The following is a 10286-nucleotide window of genomic DNA, read 5'->3' as shown; positions in this document are numbered from 1 at the left end:
CTGGTCCCAGAAGTGGGGGGGCCTGGGCAGAGTTGACCACAGTGTCCAAGCTGAAAATTGATTCTCCATTGCCCAGCACCCAGGCACCGCCAAGGTGAGGGTCCCACCCCAAGTTTCAGACCAACTTAGGTGAGGGGCCTTAGCCCCTCTGCTTGTGCCCATGGCCACAGCCCCCTACGACAAGGTGGCAGCTGTTTTCTCTGTTCCAGGAATTTCTCCAGCTCTCCCTCCACTCTTCTCTCTATTTGGGGGCTTCTTCAGTTTCCACCCCGCTACTCAGGTGTCCAGAAAACTCCCCCAAGCCTGGCCAGACTCCCAGGTCAGACTTGGAGTAGGTTCCATGTAAACCCCCAGCAATCGTGGAGTAGAATCCCTGGAGCTGGACAGGAGGAAGTAACAGGAGGAAGAGCAGAGCCTTCAGGCCGCCAGGCTGCTGGGCATGGCTCCCTGCCTGGCACTGGGCAGGTATTATCACAATTAGTCCTTGTCACGGCTCCACCTGGTGGGCAATAGGATCCTCATTTCTTGGAAGGAAAAATCAAGGCTCAGAGAAGGCGCAAATCCTTGTCCAAGGTCAGTCAGCACACTTTTCCGGTTACAAGTGACAGAAGCCTAATTCAACCTGGCTGGAGAAAAGGAAGCGTGTGCTGATCCGTGCAACATGGAGGTCGAGGGGTGGGGCTGGCTTCAGGTACCCTTTTGCTCGGGGACTCAGTGAGGTCCTCGTCTGCCCCTGCCTCTCTGTACCTGCATCTCTTCCTGTCTCTCCCTCTTTATCTCTCTCCCTCTGTCCACAGCACTCTGGTTCTCCCTCACTCTGTCTCCTATCTCATGAGTGCCCTCCTCTCAGCTGGCTTTATTCCCTCCCACTGCATATGGATAGGACAGAAAACGTAGCCTGTGGCAGACACAGAAGCTTGGTCTTCTTTGAAGCAGCAAAGTGCCCAGGTGATAAATGAGCTTTCTCAAACTCCCTTGCAACCAGTGACATGTAAATAGAAATATTCTATAGTAATTCTGGGAAGCTTGTCTATGGGGAGGCAAGCTGACTCAGCTGAAAGGAGCACCTCTTTTATCCTTCTCCCCTTTCTGCCTTCCTGTTGCCTAGAATTATGTGTGTAATGGCAGGAGCTCTGGCAGCCATTTGGGGCCATAGGATGCACTGGATGCCAGTGCCAGTCATATGAGCCCTGAACTGGCCACCATCAGACTTCTTTTACATGCAAACCCCCCCCCCAAACTACTGCATGTTTAACCCACTTTTATTTGGAGTTTTTGTTATATGCAGCCAAACTTAACCCCATGATACGTGACCACCGGCAGCTTCCGCTTCACATCTATCCACCTCAGAAACTCCAGAGTCAGGACCCCTGCTCTTCTCACTCACAAGGCATCTAGTGAACTCTGCAGCTAGGGTCACATACTTATGACTAGAGGAATGGCCAAACCATGTCCCAGGCCCACTCTTGGTGTGCTTAATGTTGCTTGCTCGTTTGCTTTTAAGGACAGCCAGAGTGGAATCACATGAAGGGTGGGGGAGGAGAATTCCCCAAAAGAAGTGGGTGTGCTAGACACCTAGGAAGTGACAGGTGTCCACTACAGCTAGTGTGTGGTGAACCCCAGTTTGCCTGACTCCCAGCTGGGCACTCTCCACCCTACTCTGCAGGATTTCAGTCTTAACAGAAGGGGCTTCCCTGTCTGACCTCTCGGGAGCAGGACCATGCAGGAGCCCAGTGGGGTCGGTCTGACCTCTCTCAAGAAAGTCCATCTGGAGGCCAGTGTGTGGGGTCAGGAGGGAGATGAGTGTAAGTGTTAGAGTCAGACAGAGTCGAGGTCAAAGCCCATCTCAGCCACTCCAGCTGTGTGCCCTCGGGTAAGTTGCTTTACCTCTCTGAGCCTCCCTGCTAATTCCCCCATTTCTGTCTCCAGTCCTGTCTTCACTCCCTCCCTCCCAGCCCTGCACACCTAGAATTCCCTCTTCTTCCTCTCACCTCGTCTACCCATCCTCCTCCAAGAGGCCCACCTCCACAGCTCCTACCACACCCAGCCAGAGACTCAGCCTGGGACATGCTGGCACAGCCTCCTTGACGCCGGCATATTCTAATGTGCCCTAAGGAACAATTCAACTTTCAGAGTTTCCAAATTACCAAACATGCAAAACAAACAACCTCCACCCAGGCCAGAGCCCTGCCCCTGCACTACTGACCCCCCAACCCAGGGACAGAGGTGGGGATCCCAGGTGGGCCGGGGGCTCAACAACCACCCCTGTTCCCACTCGGGGACAGGGAGGCGGCAGTGTCCAAAAGTCCTGGTTCTCTGTCCCCGGCTCTGGCTGCCTTGAACACTGTGCTCTATTCTCTTAAGGGTGCAGGCAAAGTAAAATGACCTCCGGGGGAGGCAGGTCTTAGAGACTAAGCCCGGCAAAAAGGTCAACATTAATTTTTAAATTATTGACATTATTTCCATTTTTATTATTGAAACATTTCTTGTTACTTTCATTATTAAACCACTACATGCACAGAAAAACAATAAATGAATGAACTAAAAAGGCAAGTCTCTTGTCATTGGAGTCGCGGTCAGAAACAGTCTCTTGCGCACATTCCTGATTAAAAAATAAAGGAGGAAAAAAGAAACATCAACAAACGTGATTCCTCACTTTGTCCTTTGGAGGCAGCCGTTTCTGGGCAGCTTTGTTGCTGTGCTCTCCCCGAGGCCAGAGACTCACCTAACCTCGTGCTGCAGGGACCGGCTGGGGTTCACATCTGTCCTGGACACCCAGCACAGGGCCTGGTGGAGAGTAGGGTTCAGTGCATTTGTTGGAAGAGGGTAGGAGAGAGGGATAGAAGGATAGAGAAGGAAGGGAGGGAGACCCCCCCACTTACTTGTGACAACAGAGGCGGGTACAAAACCCTGCGGGGATCCAGGGAGAACATCTCACTCTGCCCGGAGAGGTGGGGAAGCAGCCAGTGACACTGAGTCTTGAAGCATGACTAGGAACTTTCCAGAATTTGTAGACATCCAACAGGCAAAGAAACAAAGAGAAGGCAGGGTGAGTGCAAAGGCATGGAGACATGGGAGAACAGGCCGTCTGGGCCTTCGTGGAGAGCCTGGGACAGGCTGGAGGAGGGTTTTGGAGAAGAGAGGGGATAGGAGAGGTTGAGGACGTCGGAAAGGACTTCCTGAGCGGGGCCAAGGGGTTGGGACGTTATCCTCCCGATTTCAGGGAACACGCACGGGGTGCTCGGGGAACACGTACGGGGTGCTCACCGAGCCTCGGCTGAACCAGGTTAGGAGGCAGGGACCCCAGGTCCAACCACTGGAGGGGCAGCAGCCCCCGGATCCCATCCCCTGCTGGGGCCCCCGAGCAGCTACTCCTCCCCTCCCACACTCCAGCCTGGATGTTTTTCTCTGCACTTGATGAAGTTAAAATAAGCCCTCTCTGGGGTGACTCGCAGGCATTCAAATTGGATTGGCACACAGACATCGAGCAGTTGGTGGCAGGAGCCAGGGGACCCGGAGAGCAGGTTTTCGCTGGAGGGGACATGAGCTTTATTTCCCTCTTGGTTGCTGACAAGGAAGCAGCTGTCCTTCCCTGATTATTTTTACCTCGAGCCACAGCCGCTGACGCCAAGCCTCCCCAGCGCCCATCCGCCTGCCAGGGCCAGGTGAGGAGTCCCACTCCCCGGCCCAGCTCAGCAGAGAGCCTCGAGCTCCACCTACCGCCGCCTCCACATAGGACCAAGAAACAGCCCTTTGGCTTGGATCCAGACCCTTCCATGCCAAGCTGGGGTCACCGACAGGAGAAGAGAGAGCCAGAGCAGCCTTGAAGAAGATTTGAGACAAAAAAAGGGAAAAAAAATTTCATAACCAGTTCCCCTCCTCTAACACACTAGCTCCTTCCTTTTTGTTTTACCTCTGACTTCTAGCTTGATGAGACTAAACCTGAATACCACTTTACTGTTACCTAAGCGCTTCAAAGTCATTCCATTCTTGAAAAGCCCAACAGGTGGGGGACTTCCCTGGTGGTCTAGTGGCTAAGACTCTGCGCTCCCAATGCAGGGGGCCCGAGTTCGATCCCTAGTCAGGGAACTAGACCCCACATGTCACAACTATGAGTTCACATGTTGCAGCTAAAAGATTCCACAACTAAGACACGCACAGCCAAGTAAATAAGATTTTTTTTCAAAAAAAAAGGGAAATAAAAGAAAAGCCCAACAGGTGGGTATCATTAGATCCATCTTACAGCTGAGAAAACTGAGGCTCACAGGGGAAGTGGCTTGCCTGAAATCACACAATAACAGAGTGGGAGAAATAGGATTGGAACCCCAGTCTGTCCAACTTCAAATCTTGTACACCATCCACTGTATTTTCAAGTCTTTGTCCATGTATCAGTTAGTAATGCTCTCAGCAGCAGCTAACAACAATACTTTAAATAAAATGGGGGTTTATTTTCGTTGTATACCAAAAGACTGGCAGCAGGTTGTTTCCAGGTTGGGAGGCAGCACAATGATGTCATGGACACAGGGTCTTTCAATGTCGCTGCTCCATCATCCTTGATAGGTTGCCTTTTAACATGCTTGCTGCCTCACTGTCACAAGGAGGCTGCTGCAACTCCAGGCATCTTGCCTAAATTCAAGGCAGAATGAGGATAGAGGGAGAGGATGGTGAAAGCTGTGAGAATCCCATTTATAAGTAAAGCAACATATTTCCCTGAATTCCTCCGGGAGACTTTGGTTTATATCTTACTGGTAACATGGCTACCACAGCTCAAGTGAAGCTGAGAAAGCAAGTATTTTGAGGACAGAGGAGAAGGACAAAGGAACAAATGTTGTGTTGGCCACCAACAGTATCTGCCACAGTCTACATAGAGTTGTACTTAGTTACAATTATATCACACATACTTTTTGCTTCCTACTTTTTTCTTTTACTGTTAGGTCATTTGCAGTTTCCTTATCACTATGTTGTTTTTATAATTCTCATTTTTAATGGTTTAATAGTATTTCTTCAAGTGGATAAGCCATAATGTATTTATTGGACATAGTAAGCTTCCAATGTTTTCAATATTATGTATAATATTGTGACAAACATCTTCACGCTCATTTAGGTGGGTGCCTGCCAAACATAAATCCCATACAGTGGAATTACTTGAATCAAAGATGTTAACATTTTTGGTTAATATTTTACTCTTTATTTCTGCTCTTATATATTGCTTTATTGATTTCCAAGAGGATTATGCTATTTAATATTATGTCACAGTACCTGGATGTATTGATTTTACCATAACTGCACCTGCACAGAGTATATTACCACTTTTTAAAGGTTTTTACCAAAATCGGTATACTAAAATGATACCTTAAAGCTGCTACTGTTTCTATTCCTTTGATTACAACTGAGGAGGAACACTTTTCCCCATGTATTTTCACTTTGTATTTCCTCTTTGGTGAAGTATATGTTCATTTCTTTATCCAGTCAATATCTGGAGTAAGAAACCCATTTTTATAGAAACCATACTGGTACTGGTATTACCTCTGGTCATATTGCAACTCAACTTTCCCATCTGATCTTACAAGTTCCTGGGAGGAAGGCAGGGTGTGGAACAGGACCCAAGTCACCAATGAGCAAACTGGGCTCAAGAAGTTCGTGCAGCTACTAACAGGCAGAGCCTGCATCTCCAAGCCCAGCACTTTTTCTTGTACAGTATTGCTCTTTAAAAAAAAAAAATAACAACTTTATTGAGATATAATTCACGAAGCATACAATTCATTCATTTAAAGTACCCAACTCAAGGGACTTCCCTGGTGGTGCAGTGGTTAAGACTCCATGCTCCCAACGCAGGGGGCCCGGGTTTGATCCCCAGTCAGGGAACTAGATCCCACGTGCACGCCGCAACTAAGAGTTCGCGTGCTGCAACTAAGAGTTCGCGTGCCGCAACTAAGACCTGATGCAACTAAATAAATATTTATAAATAAATAAATAAAGCACCCAGCTTAATTGTTTTTAGCACATTCACAGAGTTGTGCAACAATCACCACAATCAATTTTAGAACATTTCATCGCCCCCAAGAGAAACCTTGAACACACTGGCTATTCACTGTCACATCAGGTAGAGGTAAAAATATGTTTAAGCCCGGAGAAAAGAGATGGGTGGGGTGGGCAGTTCGAAGAAAGCAGAGCAGACAGGCTGTGCCATTGGACTTGCTCCGTGACCACAGGTCACTTCTCCCCTGGCTCTGGGTTTCCTCCTAATACAAATAGAGAGCTCACTGTGTCCAGGCTCCAGGCCACGTGTGTCACAGATGTTCCTGATTGCTCTCTCTAACGTGGGGTGAGGAGCCCCACTTTACAGAAGAGGGAAGCCAAGACCAAGAGCAGAGACATGTAGCCATTCACGTCCCTATGCTGGTTGGTGGCAGAGAGGGGCCTGGAGTGGGGGGTGGGATTCGGGAGGGAGTCTGACTTCGAGCTCAAGGCCACTACATCAGCTGCCTCCGCCTCCCTGCTTCTGGAGCTGCCCCAGTGACAGGTGGCGCCAGGTGGGGAGGGGGAAAGAGGGGCATCTCTTTGTGCACTGGCCGAGGAGGGCCCTAAACAGGTTGGCACTAAATAGTTGTTTCACCAATTGTGTGGCCACAACTGGTGGTGTGACTGTCAGGCCTTGGGAGCCATGAAGCCAAGTCCTCTCCCCACTGCCCCCTACACCAACCCCCGGGCACACACTCACATGCAAACCTTAGGGTCACAAGGTGTCTGTTTGGGTGTGTCTAGATCTGTGGGATCATTCCTTCTGTCCTTCAACAAACACAAAGTGCTCTCTCTGTCAAGCTTTTCCCGGGTGCTGGGGGCGTAGGGGGAAGGCAGACAGTTCCCTGGCTTTTGTAGGGATCTGGGGGCTCCTGAAACAGTTTAGGATGGAGGGAAAGAATCCTAGAAGGTCTAAGTGGACACCTGAAGGATGAGTAGAAATGAGCCAGAAAGGACTTGGAGGTGGGGTACTCCTGCCTAGTCTTGGGGAGAGGGAATAGCACGTGCAAAGGCCCGGGGGTGAGAATGGCAAAATGTTCAGTCTGGTCACAGGCTGGGCCACTGAGTGAAGGGGAAGAGGCACAGTGAGGGAGGAAGGAGGGCAGACATGGGTCACGTTAGCCATGTGTCCAAGGTTGGACTTTCTCCTGGGGCATCAGGGAGCCACAGAAGGGTTTGAGCAGGGGATGGAAATTTTAGAGAGCCTGCTCCGACTGCCCAGTGGAGAAGGGGTTGGGGCAGGTAAGAGGGGAGGCACGGCTGGTTCTGGGCCTGTCCGGGTTTCTCAGGATCCAGAGTAGGCAGGGGTCGGGAGAGAGGAAGGGACTTGGTCTGTAGAGCAGAAGCCCATCCTCCCCAGAGAAAAATGACAATAGGCCCAGGTTTTGGGGCTCTCCCAACCCCAGTACTCACACAGCTCTTCTCACAGCCACCTTCTATGTCCCTGAAAGGAAGGAGTGATTCTCCACATTTGGTGCAAGAAGACATGAAGCAGAGAGACTCGCCCAGGTCACATTAAAGTTGGTTGATGGCCAAATCCCAGTTGTGTGGGGTCTGTTGTAACCCCAAAGTGAAAACATTCTGGCTGCTGGCTTCCTCCTTCCAATATTCTTAGCCCTGGACTATGGACAGTTTGGCTGAGGGTCTGGCACAGGGCCAGGCCCCAGGAAGAAGGAAGGACCCTGGCTGTCCTCATCGCCCCCACCCACCCTCCGCCATCCCCCCACCATCTACACGGACAATGAGCCTCAATGGCCATCATTCACCCATGGCCTCCGGGCCTTGTCTATGGAGACAAGGGGCCTGTCGGAGCCGCCTGCCCAGAACGCCGATGAATGGCCCCCGGTTGCCGGTAAGATAGTACCCAGGCTCTGGGGAAGCGAGATGAGGCAGAGTCACAGCCCCAAACAGTCCCAGAATCCATGGAGCACACCCACACCCTCATAGTACTTGGCCATCTCCAGGAGTGACTCCTGGGAAATGTGACCCCAAGGAAGGGAAGGAGTGGGATGGGGGCCCCAGAGGCAGGGGTGTTGCCAAGGATAGGAAGGTCATAACAGGTTACAGGGGAGAGATTTGGGAGGGACAGGAAGGCAAGGAGCACCAGAAGGCATAAGAAAGTGGCTGGGAGAGTTGGGGTCGACACAAAGCCCACCCACCCACAGAGAGAAAGAGCCTGGCTTAGGAGGCAGACCTGGGATCCACCTCTTCCTTGCTGTGTGACCTTAAGTGAGTCCTGACTTCTCTCCAGGCTCAGTTTGCACAGATGTAGACCTGGGCCCCTGTCTTGAATCCTGTCTTGAAGGAGATGGTGCAAGTGTGGAAAGGCCCACCCAGGGCCGGGCAGAGCAAGGGCTCCGTCCCCCCCTTTCCTTCCCGCTGGCTCCAGACTGGGCTGGGTGGGTGGGGGTGAGCAGGTCACAGACACCACAGGGCCAAGTCCTGCGTGCACTCTGCTGGCCCAGGAACCCAGGAAATGCTCAGAGCTTTGCCCCAAGTGGGGACCTCTTATATCCAGTTTTTATTTTGAAAATTCTCAAACCTGGAGAAAAGCTGAAAGAAGGGTACACTGAACACCCATGTATCATCCACTTTGATTCCCCTCCTCTTTCTTTAAAAAAAAAAAATCAAAAGATGGTAAATTTTATGTTGTGTATTTTACCACAATTTTTAAAAATTGGAAAAAAAGAAAACAATAAATCATTGTGTTGCCGGCTGGCTATTAAGCGTAAATTAAGTTTTGACAGGAATGCTAAGTGAACTGTGTGCCAGGCACCAGGTACAAGCCATGGGCTTTGTACATATTAAGTCAAAGTCGTTTAAATTGCACAGCAGCCCCATGAGTTGTGTACTATTTATCATCCACATATTACAGACGGGGAAACACGGCCTCAGAGAAATTATGCAAGGTGGTTCCAGCGTCAAGATGAACTTGGATGTCTGACCTCCCTCCCCAGCAGGAATCCCTGCTACCAAGGCAGCACAGCTACCTCTGGACCCAGCTGCACACCTCCCATGCCGGGATGTGGGGGCTCCTCCCTCTGCACTGCCACCCCCCGACCCCCCCAGAAGCCAAAATCCTACTCCCCTTCCTCCAAACAGGGCCTCTCCCCCCTCGTGTGTTACCTTTTTTTTGGTCCCCACGGCTTGTGGGATCTTAGTTCCCCCACCAGGGATTGAACCCGGCAGTGAAAGTGCAGAGTCCTAACCACTGGACCACCAGGGAACTCCCCTCGTGTTACCTTCTGAATGACCTAGATGAAGACCCAGAGCCCGGCTTCAAGGCCGGGCTCTGTCACTGGCCAGCCGTCTAACTCGGGATGAAAGCCCTCAGTCCTCATCTGGAAAACGGGCATGACAGCCCCTCCTCACGTCGGGTTGAAGGTAAAGGCGATGAGGCCTGTAGGGGACCAGCTCAGGGCACGTAGCAGGCTAGATGCTGGGTGCTCCCTCCTCATCCTGGTCTGAGAAAGGACTAGGGAGTTCAAGGATCCTTGGGTTTCCACAAACTGATCTGGGATCCGAGGCTCACAAGGTGCCCCTTCTAATAGGGTGACTTTACCTGTGCGTTGTGGGGAGATGTGTGACGCAGGTCTCGTCCAGAGACTGAGGATCCCCTCCTCCCCCGCGGACTCACGTGTCTCCTGCTGGCCTGTGCCTGCCCAGTCCCTTGCGCGCTGTCGGGCTGGGGTCCCGGTACTGGCGGGCTGGGGCCGAGGGGCGGGGTCTCCTAGCACCGCCCGCACCCGTCGGTCTCACGTACAGCTGCCAGGCGGAAAGCACGCAGATGCAGATGCCGGATTCGGTCCCTGAAACACCCCGCAGAGGTTGAGCCGATCACAGCCACCAGGTCAGGCGAAACCGGTGAGGACTTGGGCTGTGAACAGGGAAGGGATCAGTGCGGGTGAAGGGGAGCCCTTTGCCCCTGGGGCCCATCAGCCTACGAGGGATTCCCCACTGGTGCCTTGTGGAGAAGGGACGTGCAGTGGCACGACCAAACTTCACATCTCTCTTGAATGCCAACGAGTGTTTGGCGAGCAAGGAAGGTGGGTGCCAAGGAGTCTCTGGGAGCAAATACGGGCAGATGTGAACGGAAAGCTGGGGCCGTCAGCAGTTATTGAGCCCACACTGTATGCCCTGGACCAGCCTCTTATAATTCCCCTTCGACTTGGGGTTGGGGTTGGGGCCTGGTGGACGCAAGTACTGTTTAAAACGGGAGAAAGTGACAATAAATTGGTGCTTTTCAGAGTCCAAAATGTGTGAAC

The 10286-nt window shown here is 51.6% G+C and overlaps 1 long non-coding RNA gene across 1 annotated transcript; it reads right to left on the bottom strand.

Annotated features, from left to right (window-relative positions):
• Positions 1-2472: 2472 nt before the first annotated feature.
• Positions 2473-5764, bottom strand: LOC113620206 (uncharacterized). The gene is made up of 4 exons (XR_003432690.1): positions 4463-5764; positions 2883-3822; positions 2726-2787; positions 2473-2602 (listed from the first exon to the last, which is right to left on the bottom strand). It is a non-coding gene; the product is annotated as an uncharacterized LOC113620206 (long non-coding RNA).
• Positions 5765-10286: the final 4522 nt, after the last annotated feature.

The sequence above is a fragment of the Aethalodelphis obliquidens genome, unplaced genomic scaffold (genome assembly GCF_003676395.1).
Source record: "Aethalodelphis obliquidens isolate GAN/ISIS:26980383/991018 unplaced genomic scaffold, ASM367639v1 scaffold7, whole genome shotgun sequence".
Lineage (NCBI taxonomy): Eukaryota > Metazoa > Chordata > Mammalia > Artiodactyla > Delphinidae > Aethalodelphis > Aethalodelphis obliquidens.
Note: the sequence above shows the minus strand (reverse complement) of the source record. Positions and strands in the feature narration are given on the sequence as shown.